The sequence below is a fragment of the Macrotis lagotis genome, chromosome 6, assembly GCF_037893015.1.
Source record: "Macrotis lagotis isolate mMagLag1 chromosome 6, bilby.v1.9.chrom.fasta, whole genome shotgun sequence".
NCBI lineage: Eukaryota > Metazoa > Chordata > Mammalia > Peramelemorphia > Peramelidae > Macrotis > Macrotis lagotis.
Window position 1 is genome coordinate 194437759 of NC_133663.1, and position 10275 is coordinate 194448033.

Sequence of the window (10275 nt, forward strand, 5' to 3'; positions counted from 1 at the left end):
CAACACTTTATGTGCCCAATTGGGATTTTCTTGGCAAAGATACCAGAATGGTTTGCCATTTCCTTCTCCAGTTGACCCATTTTGTCAAGTACACAGAGGTCAAGTGGTTTTCCACAGATCAATCAGTTAGGAAGTGTTTGAGGCTGAATTTGAAGTCCTATCTTCCTAATTTCAGGTACAGAACTCTTTCCAATGACCCACAAGCTACCTATCAGGAGCAAATTATAGAGGACCTTTAGCTGGCATTGGGAGCAAGATTCTGTTGCATTGTCTGTATGCAGTTCAAATTTGCCATCCTAGGACTAAAAGGATCCCTAGGAGGACCCTGCTCACAATTCTAGGTCAGAAAAAAATTGTTTAGGAATGTTCATATAGCAGAGCACAAGCTGGGACCTCTCCTTAGATCATAGAACCTTGGAATAATTGAAAATTTACAGACCTCATAGAACTAGCACTAAAAACAATAGCATGAAAAAACTGAAGCTTGGGATAGTAACTCTTCAGTCCCAGTAGCAGAGCAAAACTTTAACACAAAGTTAATAAAAAGTTAATAGGAATAAAGTGGGAAATTACTAAACAATAGCAACAAAAAATAACCTGACCATATAAAGATATTATGCTGACAGGGAAGATCAAGACACAAGCAAGAGAGTGAAATCAATAAAGCTGCGTGCAAGTCTCAAAGCAAAATGTGAATTCGTTTCAAGCAACAGAAGAACCTGAAAACATGTTAAACACTGTATAATAGAGGCTAAGGAAATTTAAAGAAATACTGAGAAAAGAAATGAGAGTGATACAAGGAAATTTTGAGAAAAGAGCTTGGTAAAGGAAGATATACATACAACACAAAACTGAAGAAAATAATTCTTCTTAGGAAGCAAAATTGGTCAAATAAAAAAAGATGTACAAAAATTAACTGAACTTAAAAATAAATGTGGGGAAAAAGGTACAAAAATTCAATGAAGAAAAGACCTTCCCCCCAAAAAAAGTAAAATTGGCTAAATGGAAAACAAAACATAAAAACTCAATGAAGAAGTTAATTCTTTAAAATTAGAATTGGACAAATGGAAATATTACACATCAAAAAAAGATAGAAAAAGAATAAAAATAAAAAAATCATCAAGAAAAACTGCCATGATATCTTTACTAGGGTGCAAAATAGAAATCCAGAGAATCCACTGTTCATAAAAAAGTGATGCATTATGAAAACCCCCAGGAATATTATAGTCAAATTTCAATGTTTCCAGGTCAAGGAGAATACATTACAAGCAATCTGAAAGAAGCAATTCAGATATGAAGCCTAAGTCAGGATAACAAAAGATAGGGAAGCTTATACTTTTAAAGGAACAGGGACACATAGAATATGATATTTCAAAAATTAAAGTATCTAGCTTTATGACTAAGAATCACTTATCTAGCAAAATCGAATAATCATTGAGCCCATTTAAGCATTCCTAAAGAAAATATCAGAATGAACAGAAAATTTGACTTTCAAATACAAAACTCAAACATAAAAAGTCAAATAGGAAAGAAATACTAAAGGACATAATAAAATTAAATTGTTTATGTTCTTACATGGAAAGATGATAATTGTGACTACTAATAACTTTATCATTATTAGGGCAGTTAGAACAAATTTATATTCAGTGGGCATGGATATGAGTTATCTGTGATGGGATGATATCCAAAAATAAATTGAGGGTTAAAAAAGGGGATGCATAGGGAGAAGGGGGGAATGAATTATCCCGTATGAAAGTGATGCAAAAGAGAGTTTACAATGGAGAGGAAAATAGTGAGTAAATGGGTAATGCTTGAACCTGACTCTCATTGGAACTGAACAAGAAGGAATAACATACATGCTCAGTTTTTTTAGAAAAATCTACCTTATCCAACAGGGAAGTTGGAGATGAAGAGTCAGTTGGTCTTTGTCCTTCAATATCTAAGAAAACCAAAATAACATCATCGTGTTTGAGATAAACTACAGTGTGTCTGACTGTGGCTGATCAGACTAATATGAGCTCAGAATGCTCTATCACAAGTTGGGCACAAATAGTTCATGTGCACATCTGGGGTGGGTACTCTAAGCTCACAGATGTCATGTTTAATTTGAGCAGCTTCAAATCTGCCTTCCTTATAGAGTGCAGGACCCTCCAGATGAGGGCACTCCACACTGGGCAGTCCTGTGCCAGTGTCTCCCATACTGTACAATCAATTCCAAAGTGCTTCACTGAGACCTTTGGGGTGCTTGGTATCACTTCTTCTGACCTCTTTGTGAGCTTTTGCCCTGTGTGAGGTCTCCATACAATAGTTTTATTTCTTTTTTTTGGTCAAGCATATGTCTGGCATTCTAACAACATGTCCAAACCCAGCATAGTTGTCCTTTCTGAAGTAATGTTGGAATGCTAGAAAGTTTAGCTGGAAAAAGGATCTCAGGGTCTGGTATCTTCTCCTGCCAGGTGATCTTCATAATCTTCCGAAGACAATTTAAATGAAAGTGATTCAGTTTCTGACATGGTGCTGGTAGACTGTTCAGGTTTCACAAGCAGATAGCAATGAGGTCAGCACAACAGCTCTGTAGAACTTCAGTTTGATAGTCAGTATCATACCTCTTCTTCTCCATACTTTCTTTTGGAGCCTCCCAAATATTAAGCTAGCTCTGGCAATGTGAATGTCCAACCTCATTGTCAATGTGTACCTGCTTGGAAAGGACACTGCCAAGGTAAGTGAAATTGTCCACAGTACTCAGAACTTCTCCATTTGCTGTAATCGAGGATTCCACATATAGATGGTATGATACTGGCTGATGGAGCATCTGTATTTCCTTGGTGTTAATTATTAGACCAATCTGAACACAAGCATCAGAGAATAGATCCATATTTCCTTGCATCTGAGCTTCAGAGGCTGCATTGAGTACACAATCATCTGCAAACAGAAGATCATGCACCAAAACTCCCTCCACTTTGGTCTTAGCTTATAGCCTTTTCAAGTTGAAGAATTTGCCATCAGTAGCTGACCCTGGACCTGGCTTCATCCTCATTAAAGTGTGTGATAACATCACTGAAAATGTCATGCTAAAAAGTAGACAAGCAAAGGCACATCATTGTTTTACTCAATTGGTGACTGGGAAATTGTTAGAGGATTGTCTGTTATCCAGAACCCAGGCATGCAAGCCATCATGAAATTGATGTAAAGAACTTCTCCAAGCAACCAGATTTTGACATAATTTTCCATAAATCCTTGCAACTGACAGCAGTAAAGTCCTTGGCGAGATCAACGAATGTTGTATGTAGAACTTTGTTCTGTTCCTGGATTTTTCCTGGAGTTGTAGGGCAGCAAATATCACATCAACTGGTCCTCTAACTTTTCTGAAGAAGCACTGGCTCTCAGGAAGGTGATCAATTTCCAGGGGAAACATCAACCTATTGAGAAGGATTCTGGCAAGACACAGCAATGATTAAAAGAGAAAGATCCCTGTGATTGTCACAGGACAATTTATTCCCTTTACCTTTATAGAAATGGACGATGGAGGCATCCTTGAATTCTTGGGGTATAACCTCTTCATGCCATATAACTTGGAATATTTCAGTCAGTTTTTGGATGTTCAATGGATCCTCCACCTTGTAGATTTCAGCAGGAATAGAATCAGCAGTCATTTGAAAGGAGCCTAATTGCATTCAAAACCTCTTATTGAGTAGGAACTTCAGCTAGGGACTGATTGATCTCAACTTAAGGTAAATGTTCAATGTCTTCTGCATTGATTGATGATAGTCTGTTAAGAACACTATGGAAGTGTTCAGTCCAACTCTCAATGATCATGTCCCTATTGTTAATTAAAATGGATCCATCAGCAATAAGTACTTGAGACACACCATATGTCTTTGGCCTATAAATAGCTTCCAGGGCATCATAAAAACATTTTGTTTTGCTACTGTCTTCCTAAAATTAAATTTTATCTGCCTACTTATGAGCCAGTTTTGAATCGCTCTAAGCTTTGCTTGAACTTCACTTTTGATGAAATTAAATGCTGCCATCTTAGAAATGGATGAACCTGATATCTTGCTGGTAAACCCTGTGAAATTCTTGTTTTTCATTTAGCAGCTTCTGTATTTCTCCACCATTTTCATCAAACCAGTCTTGGAGTTTGTGAGTATTATGGCCCAGATGAGCAAATGCAGTGCTGTACACCAGATCTCTAAAAACTACCCCCTCCTTTTCTGCTCCACTATTGGCAACCACATGTTGAGTCAGTTTTCCCTCCAAGTTAGCCATAAACTGCTCCCACTTAGACAGACACTCTAATCTGTTGACATTAATTCTTCCAGTATTCATTTTGTCTTGGGGCCACCACTTTGGTTAAATATGAATATTTAACTTAGGATGAGTCTGTGATCAGTCCAACACTCTTCACCACACATTGCCTTTGTCACTCTTACATCACATCTGTCTCTTCTCCTTACAATCACATAGTCTGTTAGATACCAATATTTGCTACCAGGGTGCATTCAGAAAGTTTTATTGCATTTAGGTAAATGGAAGATAGTGTCCATGATGAGGACATTAGATGAGCAAGTCTTCCGTAGTAGGTGACCATTATTGTTGCTGTTTCCAGTTCTGTTTCTCCAAGGATTCCCTGCCATATCTGGTAATCAGAGCCTATTCTAGCATTATAATCACCAAGAATTAGAAGCTTGTCTTCTTTTGGTACATTGATGATAAGATTCTCTAGGTTTTCATAAAATTTTTCTTTAATTTCATCAGTATTTGTCATGGTGGGAACAGAGGCACTGATAATTATGGCATGGTGTTTCCTGGAAGTGGCAATCTCTTTGTCATGAGCCTGCCATTCACTCCTTTTGGTAGGCCTTCAGTAATGTGAATTAGATTAATTTTGATTGCAAAATCTACCCCAGCTTCATGGTGTTCCCTTTCTTTGTGACCACTTCCAAAAAAATGTGTACTTGAATGTAGAGATAGTCTAACTTTCTGAATCTATAGTCTCAGCATCTAGCACAATGCTTAATAAATGGGGGTTTACTGATTGTTCTTAGTCCATTTTTGATTAAAATGATCATTAAATACACTTGTATCCATTTTTCAGCACCTATACATATAAAGGACAGATTCATAAAGCTTAAAACAGAAGCATGCAAATTATTTAATAGAGATTTTATTATATTTGTAAAAGTATGGATATCTATCTATCTATCTATCTATCTATCTATCTATGTCTCTGTCTCTGTCTCCATATCCATATCCATATCCATATCCATATCCATATCCATATCCATATCCATATCCATATCCATATCCATATCCATATCCATATCCATATCCCTCTCTCTCTCTCTGTCTCTCTCTCTCTCTCTCTCTCTATCTCTATCTCTATCTCTATCTCTATCTCTATCTCTATCTCTATCTATCTCTATCTTTATCATCTATCTATCTATCTATCTATCTATCTATCTATCTATCTATATCTACCTACTAATCTTTTCTAATCCTGGGTAATATTTCTGCATTTTCAGTTCTGTTCCATTAATATATTTTTCTATTCTTTTCTCACGACTAGTTAGTTCCTAATGAGTATGGATCATTAATAAAACTAGTGCTACTAGTTCCCCTTCACAATCTTTACTTGTCCCATAGTTCTTGCTATTTTTTTGTCTTTCTATTCATATGAATCTTATGATTTTCATTCTATAAATAAACTATTGGTATAAGTATATTGGTTGCTCTGACTTGTATGGCACTAAATATCTTTGAGATGGAATGGAATCAAATACCATTTTTGATGCTTATTACCCGTGTACCCTGGGGCAACTTAACATTAACCTCTATAAGTCTCAGTTTCTGCAAAATGAGTTGGTTAAACTAGATAGCAACTATATTATGAATTTTGGCACTGATTTAATTTTGCTTTTTTATTTTCATTTATAAATAGAATGAATATATATGTACATATATATATTATATAAATATAATTTAAGTTCTTTCTTTCACATTTTGCTCACTGGACAGGAACTTTTATTTAGAATGTCAATGATTAAATTAATATATATAGTATAATTATATAGTGTAAAAATTGTATACTTATCAGCACACACTTCTCTTTTCTGATATACTTAATATGGAAAGAGAAAAAAATATCCCTCACACTTGGGCATTGGATATTTTGCAATATTTTTTGTTTAATTTAATTCAATTCAATAAGCATTTATTATGCACTTACCATGTCTAGCACTGTGCCAAGGGCTGGGGATGCAAAGACAGAAAAATAATTCTTGTATTCAGGGGGCTTGCATTCTACCAGATAGAAACAGCATATATATTGATGAGTGCAGGTAAAATATGTGCAAAGTAATCACAAAGAATTTCAGAAGCAGGGGGAAATACCAGGAAAGAGCAATTTAAGGAGAGGGCACTTGAGATAATGTTTGAAATGGCCAATGGATTCCAGTCTAGGGACAGAGTTCAACCAGAGCAGAGGCATAGAGGTGGGGATATAGAAGAAGTATTCATTAGATCAGTTTGACTGAAATATATAGTGTAGGAAGGGGAAATAACAGAATACAAATGCTAAACTAAGGAGCTTGTATTTATGATAGAGCAATTAGAGTTCCATTAGGTAATTGCTACAGCTTCTTGAGTTGAAGAGTAACATACTCACATCTGTGTTTCAGGAATCTTACAACTATGTGGAGAATATGTGTCTTTGTGTGTGTGTGTGGGGGGTAGATAAGAGAGGTAGAGAGATAGAGAAATAGACAAAAAATAGAGTGAGACAATGAGATATGGGGGCATCCTCAGAATTATTTGAGACATTTCCTAATAGAAGTGTATTTATGTTAGAGAAAAAAAAATATTCACAGTTTCTTAGAGTATTTGAATGCCATTCTGAGAAAGAGGATAGTTTTATAATTGAGAAAGGTCTGGTTGAAGATAATGGTTAGTAGAAACTATAGCTGTGATCTTTCTACCTTCAGTACCTTGTTAAAATATCCAAATATGTATTTGAGTTGTTATACTGTTAATAAGTGAAATAGATTGTCACATAGTGATTTATATGTCCACTTGAATTGCTAATTATGGTTTTAAAACTGAAAAAAGGCAAACCAAGTTTGTGGGAAAATAGAGAATTTCAATTTATTTTTATAAACTAGGTTGGTAATTTATGTTAATTGATCAATTAATAAGAAATTGCATATTTCTGTTTATTTTAAAGAAATAGAATAATTTCACTGATTTCCTTCAGATCTGAACTGAAATTTAATGAGAAAATGAGGCATTAGCAATTAAAGAGAGTAGTAACCATTGCTACTTAAGCTACATAGTCTCATAAATGTCAAATGAGAGACCGAGAGGTAGAGGTTTGGCGTGGTGTTGGCAAGTACATTTGCATCACATAGCCTTCCCAATACCATCTCAGCTACCTGTAGAGATCATTATCCCTAAAACCAGCTGCTTCTATATTTGCTTTTGTCTTCTTTTTGTACATGTTTTCTCCATAAACTTATTAAGTCTAATTTTAAAATATATTAATTTCTCATATTTCCTTCTTATACTTTTATTAGATTATCATGTATTGATAATAGATTTTTAGAATGTTACTAATATTTAAAAGCATTTCCTCTTGTGCTGTGAACTTTTTCTTTATCCATTTTGCTGTAGGATTCATAATGGAACTTATATTTAAGCTTGATTTATTTTATTTTTTCATAGATTTTTTTATAATATGAGACTGACTTTTTAAAAGGCTTCATTTTTAATTAAATTTTGATATTATTGTGACATACTTTTGTTTACTTGGTAGAAACATGGTAAATTTAAAATCTTTGTAAGTATTAAAACTGTTAAATATGCTTTCCATAAGAATTTGCTATGAATTTTGCACTTTAATAAATTATGTTGATATTTTCTATTGTATGGAAAAGAATTTCCACTTTATATAGTGTAATTAACATGAATTTACCTTTTCTTTAGTCATTCTACCGGTTATATAGGTTACTACCAGCTATATAGGTTACTTCAATATAGACTTTTACTTTATTAAAACAGGAGCCTAGGGACAGCTAGCTGGTAACAGTCCTGGAATTGGGAGGACCTGAGTTCAAATCCAAACCAAGACAATTAATAGTTCCTTAGCTGTGGCACTTTGGGTAAGTTACTTGTTGCCATTTCCATGCAAAAACCAAAAATCAGGAGCCTAGATTTGGCCTTAAGATATTTCTGATATATTTACCTCCATCTTTTTTATTGTCTTTTTTTTTCAGAAACTTACTTGGGAAAATTTTACTAGTTTAGAAAATACAATGCTCTGAAGCATCTCATGTTTTGTTAGTAAAATTTTTCACCTTGATTGTTTTAAAGTCTCATCTTTTAAGTTGGGAAGCTTGCTTAAAGACTTTCTTGAAATAACTCTTTGAAGTTTTTAAAATCTTGTTTTCTTTTCTCAATTGACTTCTATTTTATAAACTACAATTAGTTTTTTCTGGGTTGAGTATAAAGAATTCATAGTACATGTTTCTTAATTTTGCAAATGTATTCCCTTTATGGTATCTTCCCTTGAAAAGTACATTGTTATAAAAAAATCTTTGGAAACTATGTCTTAACTTCTCAAAGCATGAAAGAATTTTTGCATCTCTCTCTCTCTCTCTCTCTCTCTCTCTCTCTCTCTCTCTCTCTCTTCTATATATATATATATATATAATATTATATATATAATATATATATATCATCTATCTATCTATCTATCTATCTATCTATCTATCTATCTATCTATATCTATCTATCTACCTATCATCTATCTATATATGTGTGTGTGTGTGTGTGTGTGTGTGTGTGTGTGTATGTGTGTGTGTGTAGCTTTGTAGTTTAACTATGACCATATTAAATCTTGTGCCATTGGGGCAGCTACGTGGTGCAGTAGGTGGAGCACTGGCCCTGGAGTCAGGAAGACCTGAATTCAAATCCTATCTCAAACACTTAATAATTACCTAGCTCTGTGACCTTGGGCATGTCACTTAACCCTGATGACTTGCATCCAAGGCCATCTCCAGCCATCCTGATTGATCAATGGCCACTGATCCCAGATGGCTCTGGAGGAGAAAGTAAGGTTGGAGACTTAACACAATACCCTCTCACTCAAATAGAATTCATATGAATGCCATAGCATCACTTCTCTGATGTCACAGTCTTCTTTGAAAATGAAGGACAAATATCATCATCATCATCATCATCACCATCATCATTTCCATATTAGTCTTGTTGTGAAAGAAGAATCAAACAAAAGGGAAAAAGTGAAAGAAAAAAAAACAAATGACAGATTTGAAAAAGTAAACTCCAAATTCATGAGTGATTAACTAGCACATGAATATATCAGCATATAATAACCTATTGACAGAAGTAATGCTTAATATCTAGAATATAATTGAGGTAGCTTCCAAATATTGACACCAGTCATTTTTTACTGACTGTCCTTCAAATTCTAACCAAAAATCTATCTTTTATTAAAAAAAACACCTTTCTAAAACCTCTTTAAAAATAAGATTTTTCTGGGGCAGTTAGGTGGTGCAGTGGACAGAGCACTGGCCCTGCAGTCAGAATGACTTGAGTTCAGATCTGATTTCAGACTCTTAATGATTACCTAGCCATGTGATCTTGGACAAGTCACTTAACCCCCTTGCCTTACAAAAACAAAATAAGGTTTTCCCTCTAGTTATCTCTAATTTCTCTTATATAGATATTTTTGAACACAGTTTCTTATATGTGGTTTCCTCATTAAATAGTAAACTCCTTGAATGCAGAGAATATCTTTTGGTTTACTTTGTATGCCCAGAACTTAAACCAATTCTTGTACGTAGTATGCATTTACTTAAAATTTTTTTTTATTTATTTAAGGCAATGGAGTTAAGTGATTTGCCCAAGACCACACAGTTAGCCAATTATTAAGAATCTGAGGCCGGATTTGAACTCAGTTCCTCCTGACTCTAGGGCCAGTATGCTATCCACTGTAACACCTAGCTGCCCCAGAAGTAGGCATTTAATGAGTGCTTTTATGGCCATTGAATCACTGGAGAGAAACAAGTTCATTCATATTGCAGAGCTTATCTATGACAAGATCTACCAACAGGGTGAGCAGTTTTCAAATCTACAATTTATGCTGACATCTACTTCCTAGAGCAATTGTGGTGGAAGTATTTCATCAATCTTAAAGTGCAATGTAAATGTGAGTTTTATAAATTATCGTTGACAAATTTTCCCTATTCTAATTTTTAT